Source organism: Octopus bimaculoides, chromosome 1, assembly GCF_001194135.2.
Source record: "Octopus bimaculoides isolate UCB-OBI-ISO-001 chromosome 1, ASM119413v2, whole genome shotgun sequence".
NCBI classification, from domain to species: Eukaryota; Metazoa; Mollusca; class Cephalopoda; order Octopoda; family Octopodidae; genus Octopus; species Octopus bimaculoides.
Genome location: NC_068981.1, coordinates 154,291,861 through 154,300,798, shown reverse-complemented (window position 1 = coordinate 154,300,798; position 8,938 = coordinate 154,291,861). Strand labels below are relative to the sequence as shown.

Here is an 8,938-nt window from a genome sequence, read left to right as displayed (position 1 = left end):
TAGCTGTACACGAAACATCTTTTTTTTTTAATGATAGACCGAATTATCGATTTACCTATGCTTTCAAACACCCGACCAATAATAATAATAAAGTAAATGAAAACACTAACAACTAAATCAACGGTATTGCACTACAGAATTAAATTGGTGTCAGTAATGTTTATATCACATTACGTGTAGAGAAAAGCAAGCATGAGTCACAGCAGTATAAGGGACGTAACTATGGCTTCTTTTATTCATATTGCCTCCCATATGTACTATCCAGACACACAAAAAAGAAAAAGTAATTTAATTGCTTATTTTTAATTTTAAAAATTCTGATCCGTAAAAAAAACTTAGGATTCGGGTATAAGTAATGAAATAAAGTATTGCTCAATAAGTAAAAATGTTACATTTACACTAAGTACGAATAATTTAACTTTTTTGTTTTGCTGTTTGGATATATAACTCATCATTTTTACTAATAATATTTATCAAGTCTTTTTTTTTATCTTTCTCTCCCCTAATAGAACACCAAAAGACGTGACAGATGAACTGGGAAGTATATATACATTAGTTCCTGCCTTCATTCCATCGGTGCTCCAATTTTCCGAAGCTGACGATCAAGTAAGAAATTGTTTACATCATACAGGCATGTAATCGCTTGACTTGCTAGAAATAGCAGCCAAATCTCCCTTAAATCATACCCTGTCGCCTTAAAAAAATTAAGTACACCTTGGATTATTTAAACTTAGAGATATTACGCCTAAAATACAAGAATATAATTAAATAAATAAAAATGAGTTGATCATAGCCGGAATTCTTTTTGATCACACGTCTGCTCGATCAGAGCCAGCCTGAGGCTTAAACATAAACAACAATGAAGTTTTGGAATATCTGATTGTAGGTTTTACTGTTAGTCCAAGAGTCTAGCATAGTATTGGGGTAACACAGGGTTTATGAGTAAAATAGAGTATACAAAATAAATAATACGGAAGCCTGTCGAATGAACTGTACCTTTTCTTGGGTGATAAATTTAATATAGTGTCCGATGCCGAATCCACTTTGTTGCAAGCATTCGAACCAAGTCTGCAGTTGGAGTATAACTCGAGTTTGCTGCATTGCTTCCTACTGCAGCAACCTATGACTTGGCAAGCCAGCGGTCGACTTGCTAGAAATAGCAACTAAATCTCCCCAAAATCACACCCTACCGTTACAAAAAAGAAAGGAGAGGAGCTAATAGAGTCCTAAATAGATAATTTCTGAATGAAAGACAAGATAGTCACACTGGAATCCCTTTAATTAGATGTTTTCTCGATCAGGGCTTAACCTGGGGCTAAACAACGAAATCCATGAGTCATGATTTCTTCCTCCCTTTCCATCACTATTTCTCGGAGGTCCTGCAAAAAGGTCATGGGCGCTGTTCTTCTTCCCCTGTCAAAGCCTTAAGAAAAATATTGTTTGTCTGTGTGTTTGAGTGTCTTGAGATCTGTGTGTATGTATGTCTGTGCGTGCGCGTATGTGTATGTGCATGCGTGCATAAAAGCATTAATATCTATCGTTTTAACAGCACCGGTTATATTACTATATTTAACTTAAAAAAAAAATGTAACACAAAGTAAAAGAAAAAAGCAAATTAGTTGTTGTTCAACCACAAGTTAATCCTGACTATCTTGGCCTATGACTAAAGGTGTTCCAGTCATGATCATCCCCTACTGTGGTTGTATCTGGAACCACATTATCCTACAAGTCCCAGATCTTTTTTAATTTCTTCCAACTGTTGGCAAGTAAAACTACATCAAAAGTAATTTTTTTTTCTTTTTAGGTTAAAATTTTGAGAAAATACGGGTTGTAAGAAGAAATTAAAAAAGATCCCGAGTCCCTCTCTTATCAAGATGACATGGTGTAATCTGAGGAAGATTTAAGCGCTATTTCTAATAAACCGAAAGACTTGTGTAGAAGCCTCCTCGTTGGCTTGGACAAGTTAGTAGTAAATGTATTGCGTGAGTAGCTAGAAAAATAGAGGTTTGCGTTAGAAGATCGATTATTATCAATATACATTGTTAACTATGTTCACTGATATCAAGATTACTCAATAATAATTGTAGTTTAGCACTAGTTCCTCCTTGATCGAATAAATCAATGATCAAAATCATTTCAAGGGTGACCAAAGCGTCTTTCTGCAGACGTAGTGTTGTAAGGGTGGGGGCGCAATGGCCCAGTGGTTAGGGCTCGCGGACTCGCGGTTTCGATTCCCAGACCGGGCGTTGTGAGTGTTTATTGAGCGAAAAACACCTAAAGTTCCACGAGGCTCCGGCAGGGGATGGTGGCGAACCCTGCTGTACTCTTTCACCATAACTTTCTCTCACTCTTACTTCCTGTTTCTGTTGTGCCTGTAATTCAAAGGGCCAGCTTTGTCACTGTGTCACGCTGAATATCCCCGAGAACTACGTTAAAGGTACACGTGTCTGTGGAGTGCTCAACCACTTGCACGTTAATTTCACGAGCAGGCTGTTCCGTTGATCGAATTAACTGGAACCCTCGAAGTCGTAAGCGACGGAGTGCCGCCAACAACAACAACAGTGTTTTAAGGAATACATAATCTAATTTTATTAAAAGACAGTGGGTTAATTTGGTTACTATGTTTAGTAGATCGAGTAACCACATAGATTTTCTCCTGTTGAATCGTCGATAAGAACTCGTAGGTATTGGTAGCATCCAGTGTATCAAAATGTCAGAGTCGAATCTAGACAACAACGAGGTTAAAGGCTTCTTAATCCAGATATGTAATTAATTTGATGGTTTGTTGTTTTGTGTGTTTGCATTGTTTGTTGTTCTGGGTTTCTTTTTTTTTTTTTTTTTTTTTTTTTTTTTTTTTTTTTAAGTATTTCATTCCATCATGTCTGAATATTAATTGTTTGATATTAAAAATAAAAGAAAACCCTCACAAAATGCCAGTGTACTCATGATTAAACAATTCTATCAAGAACCTTAACGGAATAAAGCAAATGCACAGTATCCTAATACATCTAAACTGAGACCATTATGAACACAATCAAGGCAATATTCTTCTTTGTGGGTGATAGACTTAATACACTAGTCTGTTCAACAATATCTGGCCCTTGGTTGTTTCACAAGAGTTCACTCTGTTGCAAGCAATACAAGTCACCTTTTATTCCCTCTCCATTGATCTTTATCCAGCAAATGTTTACACAAGTCATTGCCACAATTAGACCAAACTTGGGGGACCTGCAAAAGGCATGGGTAATACCCCTCTTCCACTAAATTACATAAAAAGTAGATCAGATGTTCCGACTGCACAACAAAAATCTCTTCTCTGCACCAACATCATAGATCTGGATTCAATCTTCATTCTACCAATCACTAATATGCAAACCAATCTTCTTAATCTTCACAAATACACTGTCTTTAAGTATCTCATTTATTCTTCCAGCTATTTGAGGACTATCTCTTATCCTAGCTTGGGACAACAATTTCATATCACCTCAGTCATCACCTTTACAGATTTCAATGCATACAACTCAACTTGATTCCTTGCATCACTTCAGTAGATGCCAAATAATTTCCTATTCTGTCCTGTCATTTATAAAAGTTAGTATCCTTCTCTACTTGTACCCCTCACCGACACATTAACTTTCAAAACACATCTATTGTTCAGTTGAACCAATGAGGAAATCTCTAAAATAGTCACAACATGCTCAAAATAGCTGCCAAATTCCCTCAACTCACAACCAAATCAAGTGATTTAAGTGAATCCTTAAAAAAAATTAAAGGCACACAAGTCTATTCAACTACAGCTGATCTGGGGTTAAATAATAACAAGCAAATTATCCTACCATCTCCATCTGTCAACATAGAAATATCTGACCACAGCTTAAAGAAGAAAACTTATCTCACCACTTCCTTCTACACAAGAAGCTTCCACCCAAATTTCTGGTACTTTAAGTTTGTGAACTCGGCACACCACTAATTCTACTGATTAATTTTACACTTCCCCGTATGACCCATCTAAAACTACTAAGCTGGTGACTGATACCATCCTTCTAAAAATTTCTCTCTTCATTTCCTCACATGACCCTAAAATCTATTCTTGTAGATGTTTAGGCTGGCCAATAGTAACAACAATTGCTCACCAGTCTGAGAAGGCCTGCAAAATTGCCCCTCCTATTCTGACTAGCTTACAAAAAAAAAGTGGCTCTGATGCACTTACATTACAGAATAACAAAAAAAATCTAGGTATTTCAGTATGTCTTTTTTATAGGATCAGATCCACTAGGAACTTGCTCTCCTACACTACTCCATCACTCCATCAGTGATGTCTCATTCTGAGGAACTTCAATGAAAGCAACGTTGTTGTCCTTGACTCAGCAAGGCAAGCTGGCAGAAACGTTAGCATGCCAGGCAAAAATGCTTAGTGGTATTTTGTCTGTCTTTCAGTCAATAAATTAAGTACCAGTTGCATACTGAGGTCAATCTAACTGGCCCCCTCCCAAAAAATTTCGGGCCTTGTGCCTAGAGCAGAAAAGAATATCTGAACAAGCCAAAAAAACTCTACATGCTTAAAAGAGCAGCCTATATAGCCCTCAAATAGCACATTACTATCTTAAAAAAGAGAAAGATAAAGAGATAATGTGGTTCTAGATGCTCATAGCTTGAATGCCTTTGAGGGCTGACCTGGGGACTAAACAATAACAACCATCATTATCATCATCATCATTTAACGTCCGCTTTCCATGCTAGCATGGGTTGGATGATTTGACTGAGGACTGGTGAAACCGGATGGCAACACCTGGCTCCAATCTGATTTGGCAGAGTTTCTACAGCTGGATGCCCTTCTTAACGCCAACCACTCAGAGAGTGTAGTGGGTGCTTTTACGTGTCACCCGCATGAAGGCCAATCAGGCGGTACTGGCAACGGCCACACTCAAAATGGTGCATTTTATGTGCCACCCGCACAAGAGCCAGTCCAAGGGCACTGGCAACGATCTCGCTCGAAAATCCTATGAAGGCTAGTCAGGCGGTACTGGCAACAGCCACGCTCAAACTGGTGTATTTTATGTGCCACTCACACAAAAGCCAGTCCAGGGGCACTGGCAACGATCTCGCTCGAAAATCCTACAAAGGCCAGTCAGGCGGTACTGGGCTAACACTACACTCATCAATGTCTTGTATTGCGCTGCATCACTTTATATTCCCAGTTTAAATTTCTCTACCTATGCAAATAATACTACCCTTCAATCCTGTTTGATCTTCTACATACAGGAGTCATCCTCAAGCAGCCAATCATGTGATACTACTGTAAACAAGGACCATGGGAGTGTTCTCCCAATTTATCAATTGGTCTAATTTTATAAACTTTTACAGCTAACTTCTAAAAAGTAACAAAATGTTTAAGTTCTACAGTGTGTACTTTATAATCAAAGATGCACTGTGTCATGACAAAAGTACTAACCATTAGCAAGTCAGTCCACTTCATTGTAAGAATATATAAGAATATAATATCAGTGATGTAGTTCAGTTTCGTAAACAGCAAGAAATTGAACATCAATGATTTTTAAATTGAGGTTGGTTACATCAGTACTTCCTGCATAATATGAATTGTTCTTGAGTAAGCAAATAATTTTATGCTGTATATCTTAGAGACTCTTGAGTACCTTCCAAGTTAACTTGTTAGTTGGGATTTTCAAAATTTCATAAGTGAAATTATTTCGGCTAACACTACACTCATCAATGTCTTGTGGTATTGCGCTGCATCACTTTATGTTCCCAGTTTAAATTTAGCAGAAAATATCTTTTGTTTTCCCAGGGCTGATAAAATAAGTACCAATGGGTACTGATATTAATTCAATAAACTTTATGCCTTTCCTATAAATTTGTGGCTAAATGTCAAAGTTAGAAATCAATATATAATGTTATAAATCTTTACGCTTATTCAGTTTTTTTCAGGTTATGTCAGTTTTTATAATGAGAAAAGAAAAGAATCATTTATTGGGTAGATGATTTTGTTTGTTGTTTTTCAAAACAATTTAAAGGTAGTTGGCAGATCAAACGCTGTTATCAACTATAATCTTTTCCCAACAAAGTTGACTTTTGTTTCTTGTGAAAAGGAAGGGAGCTTCATAATAAAACAAAATTGAATTCAGCCTGCTATACAGTTTTCAACGGTTTGTGGTTTTATTGTGCTCTATTTAGGAGGGAAAATGTCTGTAGCTAATAAGAAAAAAACTTTTCAGAGAGAAAATTAACGTGACTGAATAAATAAATTAATAGTTTCATGTTATTACTGTTTAGTTATTACTGAAAACAAGTTTCAAGAGACATGATGATTTGAGAAAGATACAACTTGGCATGAATGAACGTTTAGAGACATGAGATAAACAAGAAAAGAATACAATTATTAAAATTTAGATGGGGAGGGGGGAAAGAAAAACAATAACAGGTATAGTTGTTAAATGCCCACACTTATCTGTGTTTGAATACACCTACGATACAGAGATAGCCATCAAACTCTTAAGAGTAATCAATAGTTAAGCACTTGTAAGGTATTCCTAAGGGCAATTTGAAGATAAGGTGTCTGGCATAGCAGTTGCAAATGATTCTTGTTAATGGAAAAAATAGAAGTTACAATAATGATTTTTTAATTTTTTTATCAGTTTCAATCTTTGATCTGTGGCCATTCTGGGGCACTACCTCCATAGATGATTATATAGCTCCAGTATGTTGTCTGGTATTTATTTTAACAATATTGTAAATAATGAAAAGCAAGATGGCCTTGGATAAAAGGAGACATATGTTTTTGTTTGACACACTGATTTTGTTCATTCCATGCCAACACACACACACACATTGTTACAGTCTGTAAACAAAAGACAAAAATAAGGTATTGGTGTATCTCAGGCAACATAGTTGTGGTCTAGTACAGAGAGATAACAGGGTAACCTTTCACACTACCTCAGCTTCTTTTCATCTTTTTATTTTTTCATTATTTCATTTTTCTACATTTTCCATCGTTTTTTCTTCATTTTTCAATTGTCATCTTTCATTCTTTGCTTCTGGTTTCCCAATCGCTAATTGTTAACTTCTCAATTATCACTTCCTTCTACCTGTTCATTCCTCTTAACTAAGCTTAACTTCACTTAGCATAGCACCCCCTCTCACCATCGTACTAACGGTGTTATCTCTCTGTACTAAAAGACAACGATAATATTCAATACATAGTGTTTGTTCATATGTTTAACAGGAGCACCTAGTCTCTACACAAATTTCACACCACAGCAACCAAATTTACTTCATAAGGCTTCAGTCAACCCAACTATGGCAGAAGACACTTGTCCAAAGTGCATGCAGTAAGAGTGAACCCAGAACCATGGGATTGCAAAGTGACTTTTTAACAACACAACCGTATTTCCATTATATAAAGTTGTATTCCTATAAGTAGATATAGACAGGCAAGCAGATCTGTAATGATTTCAAATTAAGGCAGCATTTTGGGGGGAAGGAGATAAGTCAATTACATCAACCCCAGTACTCAACTGGTACTTATTTATCAACCCTGAAAGGATAGGATGAAAGGCAAAGTTGACCTCAGTGGAATTTGAACTCAGAACATGAAAACATCGTGCAATGTAGAAGTTTCTGGAAACAGGATTGGAAAGGACAACAGTAACACAAACGGAAATGGAGCAGCCAGTAAGTGATAATATGCCAACAATTTTAGAGAATTCTTATGCTAGACTTGAACAAGACTTCCTGAACAATTTTACTTTCACAAAAAAGTTGCAACATTTCACAGAAGATTGTTAAACATTCCAACTTTTAAAATTAACGCTATTAATCATTCAAAACAAGATATTCCAGATAACCAAGATACTATTCATTAATAAATTCAACTATGGACCTGAGTGATATTTGAAACAGGATTAAATAGTAGTTTGAAAATTCAGATATATTTTACTGCAGATATGCCACAAAAGTATATTTTCCCATATTCCAAGATGAGAATTAATTTAGGGACACTATGTGAATGTAGGTCTGATATCAAAGCATTACATAATCAAAAATGTTTGCAAAAATGCTTAGGATAAGAATTAGGTAATTCATAGCAATTTTAGTTTAAAATGGTCATGATGTAAGAAAGCAAGAAGATTTACAAAAGTCAGAGGAAATACACTAACTTAAGGATGTTGAACGACACACCCATGTTTCCAAAGGTGAATCATCCAAACCCTAGAGAATTCCACTCAGCACATGGCTGTGATGCTCCCCCACTACTTCTGCTCGTGATCAGAGATGCACATATCATCGGCCACTAAGGGACATGCTCAACTCGTTATGGTCAAGCAAGTGACAAGCAAATCTGTGGTATTGAGCAGAATATTTGTTGTAACCCATCTTTTATACCAAGACAAAACAATGTACATGGTAACATTTCCAATCAGTTAAGATCAGAAGCCATGAGAGCCACTGCCTGGCACTGCATCTATTATTATTATTATTATCATTATTATTATTATTATTATTATTATTTTTATTATTGGTAATTAGATGGCAAAAATGGTAGAGCATTGATAAAATACTTCATATTTCATACTGTCCAACTGTTGTGAGTTCAAATTTCATAAGTCAACTTTGCTTCTCATCCTTCTGAGATAAAATAACATATATTAGAAATATATTCAGTTTATGGATCTATTCAGTCAATCATATCCCATTTCTATAAATTTATAATCTTGAATTAATGTAAGAAGTATTATATACAAAGCAGTATATACATATCTTAGAATCAATGAGGGGCAAAGCACATTAGATAATGTTGTATTGGATAAAAGGTAAAATAAAGCAAGATGGCTACAATTGAAACAACTTTGATCATAAGTCTGCCAAATTAAGATTGGCCTAGAATTAAATAATGAAACAAATCTATGTAAAACAAAATGTC

The 8,938-nt window shown here is 35.8% G+C and overlaps 1 protein-coding gene and 1 long non-coding RNA gene across 16 annotated transcripts in view; one reads left to right on the top strand and one right to left on the bottom strand.

The window, feature by feature from the left end:
* The window catches only part of LOC106868432 (supervillin), a 269,304-nt gene that overhangs the window by 157,468 nt on the left and 102,898 nt on the right, over window positions 1–8,938 (bottom strand). The window contains exon 1 of one of the 13 annotated variants that reach the window (XM_052971754.1): window positions 997–1,162. The exons of the other annotated variants lie outside the window; for them this stretch is intronic. The gene's annotated coding sequence lies outside the window, so the exon portion shown is untranslated. Of the gene's footprint in view, window positions 1–996; window positions 1,163–8,938 lie in introns of those variants that run through there. 13 annotated transcript variants of the gene reach the window in all.
* LOC106868433 (uncharacterized) overlaps window positions 1–8,938 on the top strand; it is a 53,023-nt gene that overhangs the window by 12,857 nt on the left and 31,228 nt on the right. For 2 of the 3 annotated variants that reach the window (XR_001409278.2, XR_008265213.1), the window contains exon 2: window positions 510–606. This is a non-coding gene — a long non-coding RNA (uncharacterized LOC106868433). Of the gene's footprint in view, window positions 1–509; window positions 607–1,804; window positions 3,125–8,938 lie in introns of those variants that run through there. The other variant, XR_001409279.2, reaches the window with a different exon arrangement.